A 12,207-nucleotide genomic window follows, 5' to 3' on the forward strand; every position below is an offset into this window, starting at 1 on the left:
TCTGCCATTTCTATTTGTTTGCAGCAATGAAAGGCCCAGAATTAAATGTTCCTGCTTTCCCAATGGAACGAGATAGGCCTCACTAAGTATGACATCATATTTTTTTGGCTGTCAAAACTCAGAAAATGATTAGTTGCTTTCAGGTAAAGCTGCATTCTTTATGGGCTGCCATGGAATGCTTTCCATGGTACCTGTTTCCACCTATACCTTTTATTCTGGATCAACCTTTACGCAGCTACTTCTGTAATGTAATGCAATTGCTTATATGTATCTCCAAAAAATGTTGTTTTTTAATTACTAGGGAGGTGATCGGGAATCGTCGATATTCAAATAAACCTTTTTTGCAGCTACTCATGTGATGAATATTGGTTCATATGGTGGAAACAAACTGACTGCACGTTAGAATCACACGTCTGCATCTAAGTGTCTTCTCCTCCTAAAATACACATTGTATTTTTTACGAGATGTACGTCGCTTTGGAGAAAGTGTCTGCTAACTGAATAAATGTAAATTTAATGACAATGTAAATTCTTACATTCTACAAGATTCCACCTCTGCTTGAAAATACTCTGATTTTCAACACTTGTGTAGCCTGGAGAGATTTTAGTGGGAGTATCTGGGGATCTCAAGTGGAGTATAATCGTGGTCTCTTATTGCTCTTAACCAAGATCTCCTCTTGACACTTAGACAAAGTGAGCAGTGGCAAAGGATGTGTAAAGGAGCGCAGGATATATTGTATCTAGATGAAATGATGGTAAGTGTTGAGCATCTAAGAAATAACATTGCTCCACAGTACTGATTTCTATAAATACTTACAACTGTGATGTTGAACTGCAGCCACGTAAAAAGATGAGGCATTTTTAAGACTGCAGTTTATTTTCTGAGTGGACATTCGGCTTTACACTGGAGGAGAGCCATCCCTTCCTTACATACTGCTGTAATAAGCATTGGTACCTGCGAGGGAAACATGGGAATGTGACCTCGAATGTGTCTTTCAACAGATGGTCGACCGTGCATCTACTAAACCGTTTTCGTCTTTGCTCCTCAAGGAACAAAGACTGAAATTCATTGGGAGAAACCACCACTTCATCACCTTCCAGTACTTACAAGCTTAGTGGAGCAGAGTCACCTTCTATATAACTGTTAAACTACAACTAAAATTCAGTTTTTCTTTAAATGAAGATATGCAATGTAGGTTGATTGTTCTTACACACCTGGCGAATAACTGTGTTTTACTGCTGTGGTATTGTTCCTCAGAAATTCCCTCCACAGAGGTGTATCTCCTCCACTAGAAAAGTTAGCATTTTGAGCTGTAAGATAATTCTGATGAATTCTGGAGTATCCTGTTGCCCTTTAGGAACTTCACAGACAGAGCCACACAACCATCCCAGCTAAATATATAACCTTTTGACTGTGTATTCAATTATGTCCTTGTATGCATTTGCATTTTCTCGCTATTCTGTCTGTATGTTGCTGTGACTCACATCTGTTCTGGTGTTAATAAAACACAATAAAATAGTAAGATGTTTGATAAGCTCTTCCTGGCTGCTAATACACAATACTATAAAAATGTCTTATTCTCTTCACTCAGCTGGTTGCACTGATTTCCGGACTTTTAGACCTTCGACGTACATGTCCCAGCACACCTCTCTGAGCGTGCTCTCGGCCACTTCTAACATCGCTGGAAAACTGGTGCTCAAAATACATTAATGGATAAATTATGAATGAAGTCAGAACATAGAAACTGTAGTTGTAATGAGTGATTGTTTCCAGCCATGTTCAGTTAAACCTAGTTTTACCGCTACCCCTAATATTAGTGTATTTTTTACTCCCAGCACCTGACAGCACCTTGTTACACCCCAAGTATTGGCATTGTTCCCATATTTTAATGCGTACACACCCTTGTTATGTTCAGTAATACTTTATGCAGCCTTTATTAGTCAGATGCAAATAGGTAGTAAAAGTCACTTGTCGGAGATCAGTGTTGAAATCAGTGCATTGCTTAGATTCAACAGGAAGCTGTGAAGGTCCATCAGCTAGAATCCTGGAGAAATGAGCAGTATTGAAATGTGAGCAGGCCAAACTTGAGAAATCTGTATTTTTCCATGATATACAGTTATACAAAGAGCACCGAGCCAGACGTCAAATGAGCTTCACACTTAAGGTACAGCTTTCACATTTTTCACCTGTTCTAAATCAAACAAAAAAAAAAAATGCAAAAACAGTACAACTTAAATTACTGATGTAATGAGACCGATTTCCCGCTTTTGAAATAGGAGGCCTTCGACGTGCTCCTGGTGCTCTGTTTAATTTTTTTATGCAGTGAAACGCAAGGGAAAGAGGTTCAAGGAGGACCGAAGATGGTGCTGTAATATTTCTCTGCACATTTTTCATTGGCAAACATGACATGACACCTTTGGGTTGCAAATAAAGATCTCGGAGAACGATTTGATAAATGTTCAAATGCAAAGCTGTCATTAAGGAAAATTAAAGGAAAATTTAAAAATCATTGAAAACACTACATCTCACCGAAATCCGTATGAAGTTTCAAAGAAATGTGACGCTTGATGTGCTTTAAATAATTTTGCCGTTGGACACTAAGCCAAAAGTGTCGTCGGGGGGCATATAGAGGTCGACGCGCCCAAAATGCGGCGCCAAGAAGGTCACAAAAGAGCCGGAGGGAGATGACTTTCCCAGAAGGACCTTCTGAGGGCGAAGAAGCAGGTGCCTGTGCCATGCAAATACACACAAATATTCATATTTGTGCCATCAAAACAGCCTGAGAAAACAACAGATTATACAAAGGCGGGGGGTGACGGCGGCGGTTTGTTTGTTACGTGACTACTAGCAAATCCACATGGCTGCGCTCATTACCAAAATATGCGGCTGGGATCACCGGGCCCGCTGCGGAGGGCTACACCAGCTCTTTTCCCTAAACAGGCATTTCTTTATTTATTTTTTATTCTTTACATAAGGAGCTTATGCTGAGCATATGATCATACAGAGGGAATGCTTATTAAAGTGGCTTGTAGACCAGGTAACCTGGTAAGAGTACGGATTAGGCGCCGAAACACTGACGATGCAAATTCGCCCGCTGAGCCATCTGCGCGACGCCGCAAACTTAAACCAACCGTGGCGAGTGCGTCTTCCTCAACATCCGACTCCCTTTTCACACTGTCCATTGTTGTCATAATGCGGCAAAAGTGCGTTCCGCCAGCAGCGCGCCAGTAAACAAAGCCTCCCTCCAAAGTATTACTTTTTGAGGCTTTGTATTGAGAAGCCCCCCCCAATGCCCCCCCCGACCCCCCTCCTTGTTTCAACAGGAGCATAACCAGTTGGGGTGATTTCGAGTTAAACCCCCTCCAAATACACACACCAAAATTCTTAATGACCTCTGCTGCACTGTCTTCCCTGTCTACTCAGTCCCGCTGACGCCCCGCCCCACACCCTTCCTAAAATGAACCCTTCTCTACACCTCCTGTTGCACTTTCGAGTTTCGGCAAAAGTCAGGGCGCTGCCGTGCGCTCGCAGGGGTGCTTTTCACCTGTACTCCCAGCCCTGGGCAACACCCAGGTAAATTACCCCATGGGGGAGCCCAACTGGCCCCTACCTGCCGCCTTCCCTCCTGTACCTCTCCTGCGGCTCCCATGGGCCTGATGGAGGAGCGTCACGGTTGGGGCAGATAGAACCTCGAGAACCGCTCTGGAGCCGCTACTCGGACCTGGTGAGAAACAAGGGAGGGATGTCGGCAGGTTGTAAAGCAGAGCTCGCACAGGTCCCCACTGAATATGGAGCAGTACTTTACATTCCATTTACATGACCTTACACTACATTATATTAGACATTACGTTGAGGAGAACACGGTAATTAGTACGGCGCTTTGCTTGATTGTGAAAAGCGACAACATTAGGCTCCCTTTGCGAAAGAGTGAAAAACTGTGATTTGAAGTATCTGACGCACGTACAGCGGTAAAGACAGAAAAAAAATCACTCTGGTGCACATGTCAGGAGTGTGACCCGCCGAAGGGGGACGGTGACAAGACTGAACACGGTGCTCTCTTGCGTCGAGCGCACACGCTCCGTTCACAGGAGCTGTCTGCTTCTGGTTAGCAGCCCACAGACGGGCGCTCGACTCGCAGCAACGAACGGTGGGGGGGCGGCTCGGGGTGGGGGCTGACATGCATGCCACACAGGCTGTTTCAAATGGGAGCACAAATCGCCACTGACACCCCTGGATTCCTCCCAACATTGTGTCTCACCAATCACAGAGCTCAAGGGTGCTAATTTAAACCAGATTTAACGCTTAGAAACTGTGGGGGGAAAAAAAAGGGAAAAAAAAAACAACAACAAGGAATAGGAACAAGTGTCAGCCCCTTTGATCTGCAGTTGGCAGAACTACAAAACATGTTTTCTGCATTTTTTTCCCCTCTTTCTGCTGGTATGTATGTGTGCGATTGTGTGTGTTGGGTGCAATATCAGTTTGCAGATGGGATCATCTGGTCTATAAGAAGAGAAAGACCCTGAGCATTCCACACTGAGCTACTTGGCTTATTAGCGCTCCGCTCTCTCCCCCGTGCCCCCGCGGTCGTCAGGCTCCGAAGTCGGGGCTTTATCTAGCCCGCTGCAGAGGTCTTCTCTCAGACCTGAAGGGGCTTCTCGAACCCAAGCACTGGGCGCACCGCACCATGCCGCTCCGCAAGACGGGGGAGCTTGTGGACAAGTCGGAGAATCCCAGCGATTCCCGCCTGTCACGTCGTAATCCTGTTACCGGCGGTGGGAAGGAGAAACGCGGTAAACACCAAGTATCTTTTAAAGTGAGCCAGTACTTGTGAGGCCTGTGTTCCATTAAGATATTCAGTAGCATCTGTGCCCAGGCAGCCGGAGAAAAAGGCAACACAATGCCCAGAAGGGTACTAGCGCATTGGGCCACAGGATGAGATTAAAACATTTTCAACGTTTCCAAAAATAACATTAAACCGCACTTATTTTTTCCATTGTTAATGTGCGGATACAGTCAGGTATGCAATGCGCATATTGCTGCTTGAGAACTTCATAACATTCCCGAGTAAAAAAGGGCTCCCAGTATTTTGGCACCATGGCAGCGAATGGCTGTCAGAGCATCAGACCCATCATGTTTCTTGAACTATTTCTCCTCTGTCTCAGGCGTTGGGAACCAAACTGAAAACAAAAGAGAACCTGGCCGATGAGAACATCGTCGTGGAGATGTTGTCGGACAGAGGACTAGAGACCAGCTCTTGGGCTGGTTCCATTCACACGTGCTGCAAAAGACGAAAATGACAGACGTGCCCATAAATCCCATAGTGACACGAGACTTAACATCTCACTGGCTCCTGCTAAGGACCGCAGGACGGCCCAGACGTGGTTCATCTCATACTGATCATGAAGGCAGATCAGTGTCTTTGTGGTTCTGGACACAACATACGTGGCTTTTGCATCCGTCATTCGTCTACCAGTTGAACTTTGACTTGGCGTCTTGACTTGCCGAGCACACTGCCGGAATCACGACCTTCCTCGTCCTCTCCCTGAGCGCGCTTCCCGAAACGGACGTCAGAACATCGGTCCAGAAAGGCTAAATACTGCACCTTTGCTCCCACGCATAGATACCGGCATTAAAACATTAACTTGCTCAAGATTTGCACTTTGGGACTGATACATCCGTGAACCGAATGGAGAAAGGCCCTGATGTGCTGCTTTCGGAAACAATCCATATGAAGGCTACCCACCCCACCCCCCATTTCAAAGGAGCTTGCTTGAGTACAACTTGTTTACACATGTAGGAACAACGTTACAAAGTGAGGGATTGCATTAATATACAGATTTAATGAGTGCTCTGCCATTTAAAACGGGCGCCATAGTTCCAGTGCAGATTTGCCCCTGGGCCATTCCAACGGCGGCGGGATCCATTCAGGCGAGCGCTCTGCTCCCCCACATGCTTCAAATCAAGCCCCTTCCGCTTGTCTCCCTCCGCCACCATTAGAGCCCCTAATGCTATTTACAGCGCCTATCTTCAAACGCAGAGCGCTGATGAGCGCGGGTGCAGCAGCGGGACCTCACGGCCCAGTTTGCCGCAGCAAATGTAATGAAGACACAGGGATTAGCGCAGCGGTTGGCGGCGGCGGCAGTGCCAGCCAGCGGAGCTGTGCCCGCCAGGGATGCCTCCCTCTCCCCCAGCCCTCCCCTGCGAGGCGCTGGGGCGTCCCGACGGGCGGCGCGACGTACACCACCTCGAAGAGCCCGGGTGCGCGCTCCCGAGTCAAGCGTTGAGATGAGGCCCGTGCAATTCGAAGTCCGTTTGCGAAGCGAGAGCGAGAGAGCACAAGCGCTGCGGTGTCAGGGGCAAAGAAAGGGCAACCAGAGGGACACGGAGGTGTCGCCGCCTCCCTCGGGCACCGTATTTAGGCCGTGGGCATCCTCTTTATGGAGCTGACAAAGCTCCCCGCCGTCCCTACTCCACTATCCCAGACGACGGAAGAGGATGTGCGAGAAGGGCATCCTGTGAATGATGGGTAACCGTCATGGCGAACAACAGGCCTCCGTCCGCACAGTAGGTGTGTGAAAGTGTGCGAAAGTGTCCCATCCAGAAGCTTGCATGTGGCACATGTCAACCTACCCACTGATGGCAGTTACTGTACATCTTACACTCAAGTTATCCCAGACATGTGGTCGCTATTAATGCCACCCAAGCCCATGCCCCTTGTTGCCCTCACACCAAGATTTACACCCCTGGCCCCGCTGCCACATGTCTGTCCTCCTGGTTTCCCTTCTCTCTGCAGTCTGTTTGCTTTTTGCCATTGTCACGCCGGGGAAGATTCTCACAGCAGCGCAGTGTAGCGTGGAGAAGCCCACCCTTTCCGTTAATACTTGGCTAAGTTTACATGTCCGTTCACACCAGACTACTGGGAAAAGCTGCCTTTTATGAGATGTCTGGGATCTGTTATGCTGCCAGACCCCTCCTATGTCTGCGGACGTAAATAAAGGAGGACAGTATAGCCAGGATGTTACAGATGCTACATACATTCTTTACTCTACATGATATGTCAAACATAAGCGGTCTTGCAGATATTTCCTGTACTGTGTTCATTGGTGATTAAAAAGAAAAATATGAAATTAACATAACGGAAGTGGGTGACAAAACTGGGCAGCTGGTAGAGTAGTGGTAAAGTAGCTGGTAGGGTTAGAGCTACTGCCTTTGGACCCAAAGGCTCCAGGTTTGAGTCTCACCTCCAGCTGTAGTACCCTTGAGCAAGGTATTTACTCTATATTACGCCAGTAACAATTACTGAGCTGTATAAATAGGTAAATAATTGTAAGTAGCTTAACATTGTCAAAAAGGGGTGTGGTGGTGCAGTGGATTTGACTGGGTCCTGCTCTCTGGTGGGTCTGGAGTTTGAGTCCTGCTTGGGGTTCCTTGTGATGGACTGGCGTCCTGTCCTGGGTGTGTCCCCTCCCCCTCCGGCCTTATGCCCTGTGTTGCCGGTTTAGGCTCCGGCTCGCCGCGACCCCGCTTGGGACAAGTGGTTTCAGTTGGTGTGTGTGTGTGTGTGTTAACGTTGTCAGTTATTTTGGAGAAAAGAGTCAACTAAATGAATGAATGTAAAACCATGGAGCCAGAACCACTATACCAAGAACATGAATGAGGGAAAACGGTCACAATTACATGAGTTTCACAATTTTTGGCAAAAGTGGTCATGTAACACTATCTAAAAAGTTCCAAAAAGTTGACTGAATCTTCCAAAGCTCATTGCAGGTAGGATACATGTCAAAAGCTGTCTTTTCTATTGGAAGAAAATTCGACACTTGAGTCAACCATATACATGTAGAGAGCTTCTGTTGTACACCACTGAAACAAGATACATTTCCTCGACAAATAAGTAAGAAAATTTAACATACCTTCCGCATCTTTGTCAAAAACTGAATTTTACTTGCGAGTTAAAAAGTATATACAAGGAGATAAATCAACATCTTTGTTAAAGATCTTTTGAACAGTTGAATGAATGCAGTTTCAGCGAAAGGATTTCCTTTCACCTACATCCTAGACCCCACCCTAGAGTGAATAGGGACCTGCTAAGAGTTTGTCTAGGTCTTTTTGGTCGTTTGGGTGTCAATTCAGCACTCAGCTGGATACTTTAACATCTGGGAAGTCCCGAAGCAGCAGAAGGATCAATGGAACAATATCAAGAGACAGCTCTTAAGACAAGAACCCAGAGGTGTTCGACCTGAGCAATGGTCCAGGAGCTGCCGTCAGGACTAACGCCACGGGAACAAATCCTGCAGGTGTTTTGTTGCAATCATACACAACACCACCACCTTAAATTATTACGTCACCTTTTTAGCAAGACTTTTTCAAAATTTAAGTCTCGTGCATGGTGGGAACAAATACCCAGGAGACACTTACCTATGAGGATCTTGACTCTGCAATGATTCCTCAAGGAGAGTAGCCATTATCAGAGTTCTGGGGTCAATAAATCACACAAGGAGAAGTGCAAGTTTTTGCGTGTCTATGAGGAACATCAAGACGACACTTGTGCCAAACATCAGTTTTGGGTTCTTCCACAACAGGAGCGACACATGACCCACTTTTACACCCCAGAGACTTAGTGCTGCATGTGGCCCATAGCATTCAAAGACATTTCTGATGGTGCTCCATTCAAGTCGGACAACAATGGGGACCATGGTAGCTCGTAAATGGTTTAACCACTAGGCTGAGAAAAATTAGATTAGGAGAAGTATCCCATTCTGCTGTTCTTGGTAATTGAGAAGAGAAATGTCGTCAAGGATGTGAGAATCCTATCTCAAGGCTCCAGTGACCTGCATTCCCTCATCAAGCAGATTCCAAAAGTATCAGAGCAACTTATTCCATCTGTAGCACATTCGTAATTTCTCACTCAGGTTTATGAACCGAACATCCAGCAGCTGAACACCGCACCTTCTCCAGGACCAGAAAAACGCTGTAATTGGATTCCGGCCCATTTCATTCTTCACCTGCTGAGAGACGAAATTATACGCACGACATCTTTGAAAGTCCCAAGACAGAAAAGTTCGAGAAGAGCGTCGGCAAACACTGGAACATGCATGCAAACACCTCAAGGAAACAAAAAAGTGGAAAGTGCACGTCACACGGGAAGCCATTATAGTGCAAAAATTCTCCAAAGCTTCAATAGCTACTTTCCATTACTTACAATTATATACATTGGCACACACAAACACGGCTAGACACATATCTAAATTGGGAGTGTTTTCAACTGTTTCCAGATTTATACGTACACTTAAAAAAAAAGACGGGGGCAATATTCTTCCAATTTTGAATGCACTGAAGAGTAAGTGTACTGCGGTCCGCAGATAAGGCTGGGTGTGTGTGATTTGCCCAGCCAAAATGAAACCCAGACAAACACTCGTCTCTTCTTCAGCACAGTGGGAAAGGAAGAGGCACAAATGGGAAGCTTTGATTCTGGGCCTTTAATATCTCTACCACAGCAACATCAGAAAGGTGACATTTCAGCGGTGCCATCAAGATCCAACGCCGACCATCCCACTCCAACAATCAATTATCCACGCGCCATATCTCACCGGGACATGGAACATGAATCGGCCCGGGACGAGGGCCCCTCTGCCTTCTTTCCCAGGAGAAGGAGACCTCGTTTCTTCCACCCCTGGAAATAAAAAAAGCAGAAGGACTGTTTTCCGATAAGGGGAACGAAAAGGAACTTGAATGGAAGGAAAGACACTTTGGAAATTCCTTCTTCATCCGCACCCCACGGATTTGACTCGCATGAGTTTGTGGTGGTCAAACAGCTGCCCCAGTCCCTCAACTTCGCCAGGCAGCGCTCCGTTGGCCCGCATATAAACTCGTGCTGTGTGCGCAGCTCCCACATCAAAGCTGATCCCCTTCTTTGGAGGGTTCGCTCCATAATTAAGTCAGATATTCAGTGGGATGCGAGCCGGTGGAACGCCAATGACCTGACAGAGTACAGTGGATTGGAACAAATTTCTATTCTTAATTGCATTTGAATGAAGGAGGAGCCACGAATGCTTGGCTCACGCGGGACGACGCTGGGACCCGGGACACTTTTAATTAGCCTTGAGGCTGTTCCCTTTGTTTACATTCATTCAGTGGTCCTTTAACTGTCGGAAAACCGAGGGATCAGCCAAATGACCCCCAAGAGCTCTAACGCTCCCGTGGTTTGGCGGCGGCATCGTCGTACAGGCGGAGGAAGCCGGAAGAGTCCTTCCAAGTACTGCAGTGTTCAAACCTTACTGTGAGGATGGAGTCCTCTGTGAAGTATTACTATTAACTGTTAATAAGCTCATGCCTTTACTTTATTTTTCCATTTACACTGCAGCATACTCCTACTGTATCGCTTTGGGGTAAGTGTCCGGGTAAGGGTACTACAGCAGGAACTGGATTCGAACTGAGCACCTTTAGAACTTAAGGTATGAGCCCTATCCATGACAGCAGAGCTGCTGCATTTGGATCTGAAGGTTGCAGGTTTGAATCCCACCTCCAGCTGCAGTACCCTTGAGCAAGGTACTAACCCTAAATTTGCTCCAGTAAAATTACCCAGCTGTATAAATGGGTAAATAACTGTAAGTTGCTTCGGAGAAAAGCATCAGCAAAACCTGAATAAATGAAAAAATGCAAATGCGCTTCCTGCTGCCACCGAACTATAGTACCACAGCGGCACAGTGTTTGTCATATTGTCAATTTGTATTCCTCTGGGGACATTTCTGAGCAGCAGTGGAAGAACGTTAGAGCTCCAATACTCCCTCAGCCGCACAGCCAGTGTGTCGGCTGTAGCGAGGGGTTGCGCTACGGCGCCGGAGCTCTGCTTCCATTGAGGGTTTTACGGAGGAGCACCGCCACGGTACCGCAGCTCCTCTGTCACTCTGGGCTTTGCTGAGGAACACTGCTGTCAGAGGTCTTTGTCGCGCAAGCGAGCGGGCATCTGAGGCATACCCAGCTTACTGCTCTGTCACTTCATTTCCATCTGTGTGCTATCGCAGCGGCGTCAGAACCGGGATTGGCCCACGGCTGGGCGCGTACAGGGCCGCAGATCCTGTTGAGGGAATGATCTGTGCCAGTTTACAGAAGGGCTGATGTTAACTCAACGGACCGTGTTGCGCGCAGGTCCGAGATTAGCTAGGAATACGACAGGTCCATTCAGGCTGGACGTGCGAATGTGAAATCAATGGTACATCCATGCCGTTACTTAAAAGTGGGATTTTAGTGACTTTTCAGCCGAGTGAAAGCTCCAGATCATCACCTCAGAGGAGTAAGTTGAAAAGACAGCAGGGTAACCTTTACCAGTCATAACTGATATATTTCATCTGGCTCCAAGGGGCTTTGCATGATCTCCTACACTTTACCGTAGTATATCGTTTACTGCAAATGATACTTACTACCGCTTTTCCGACAAAGAGAAATGTTTCATTGGCAACGTTTGCATTAAAGTATTTTGTCAACAGAGGGCACCCTTATCAACTGCTCACGTTGCAAGTCTCTCTCTCTCACACACACACACACACACACACACACACACACACACACACTCTGAGTGATGTGCAGAATATCCTGACTGGTGCTGAATCTACATCTGCAAGCCGATCCTGTGATTAACCTCAGTGTAATGGGCAGAGAAGTGTGTGTGCAGACCCCAGCCTGCAATGAATAGGATGTGTGACATGTTCCCCTGTTCAGAAATATGTGTACAGTCGGTTGTACATGTTTAGCATGTTCGAGCTGTTGAGCACATTAAACAAACATTTATCTCTGCACAATAACGCTGATGGGGCTGCAGCAAATTCTTAAAACAGTAGGTGTACCTGTGAAAAAAATCCCAATGCACTCATAGGATTTTTCTGTGTAGCAATGCCAAATTAAGTGATGTCTTTTTTTTAAAAAAACACACTGACAGCAATGCCTATTTAGAATTTGACCATCCACATATGGTCTTTGTCATTTCAGATGAGACAGATGCAATGCAGCCTTAACATTCTAGTATAACACTAAAATTCGAAAGCGTGGAGATGGTCATTGTGCCGGGACAAAATCAGCGTCCCCTAGAAACGGACAATACACCGAACGCTGGTAACTTTTTATCATGAACTGTACATGTCCATCTTCACTGGTGAAATCCCGTACATAAAACGACTCCCTTCCCTTCTCAGCAAGGCACTGTGTGTGTGTGTG

Source organism: Scleropages formosus, chromosome 22 (genome assembly GCF_900964775.1).
Source record: "Scleropages formosus chromosome 22, fSclFor1.1, whole genome shotgun sequence".
Taxonomy (NCBI): domain Eukaryota; kingdom Metazoa; phylum Chordata; class Actinopteri; order Osteoglossiformes; family Osteoglossidae; genus Scleropages; species Scleropages formosus.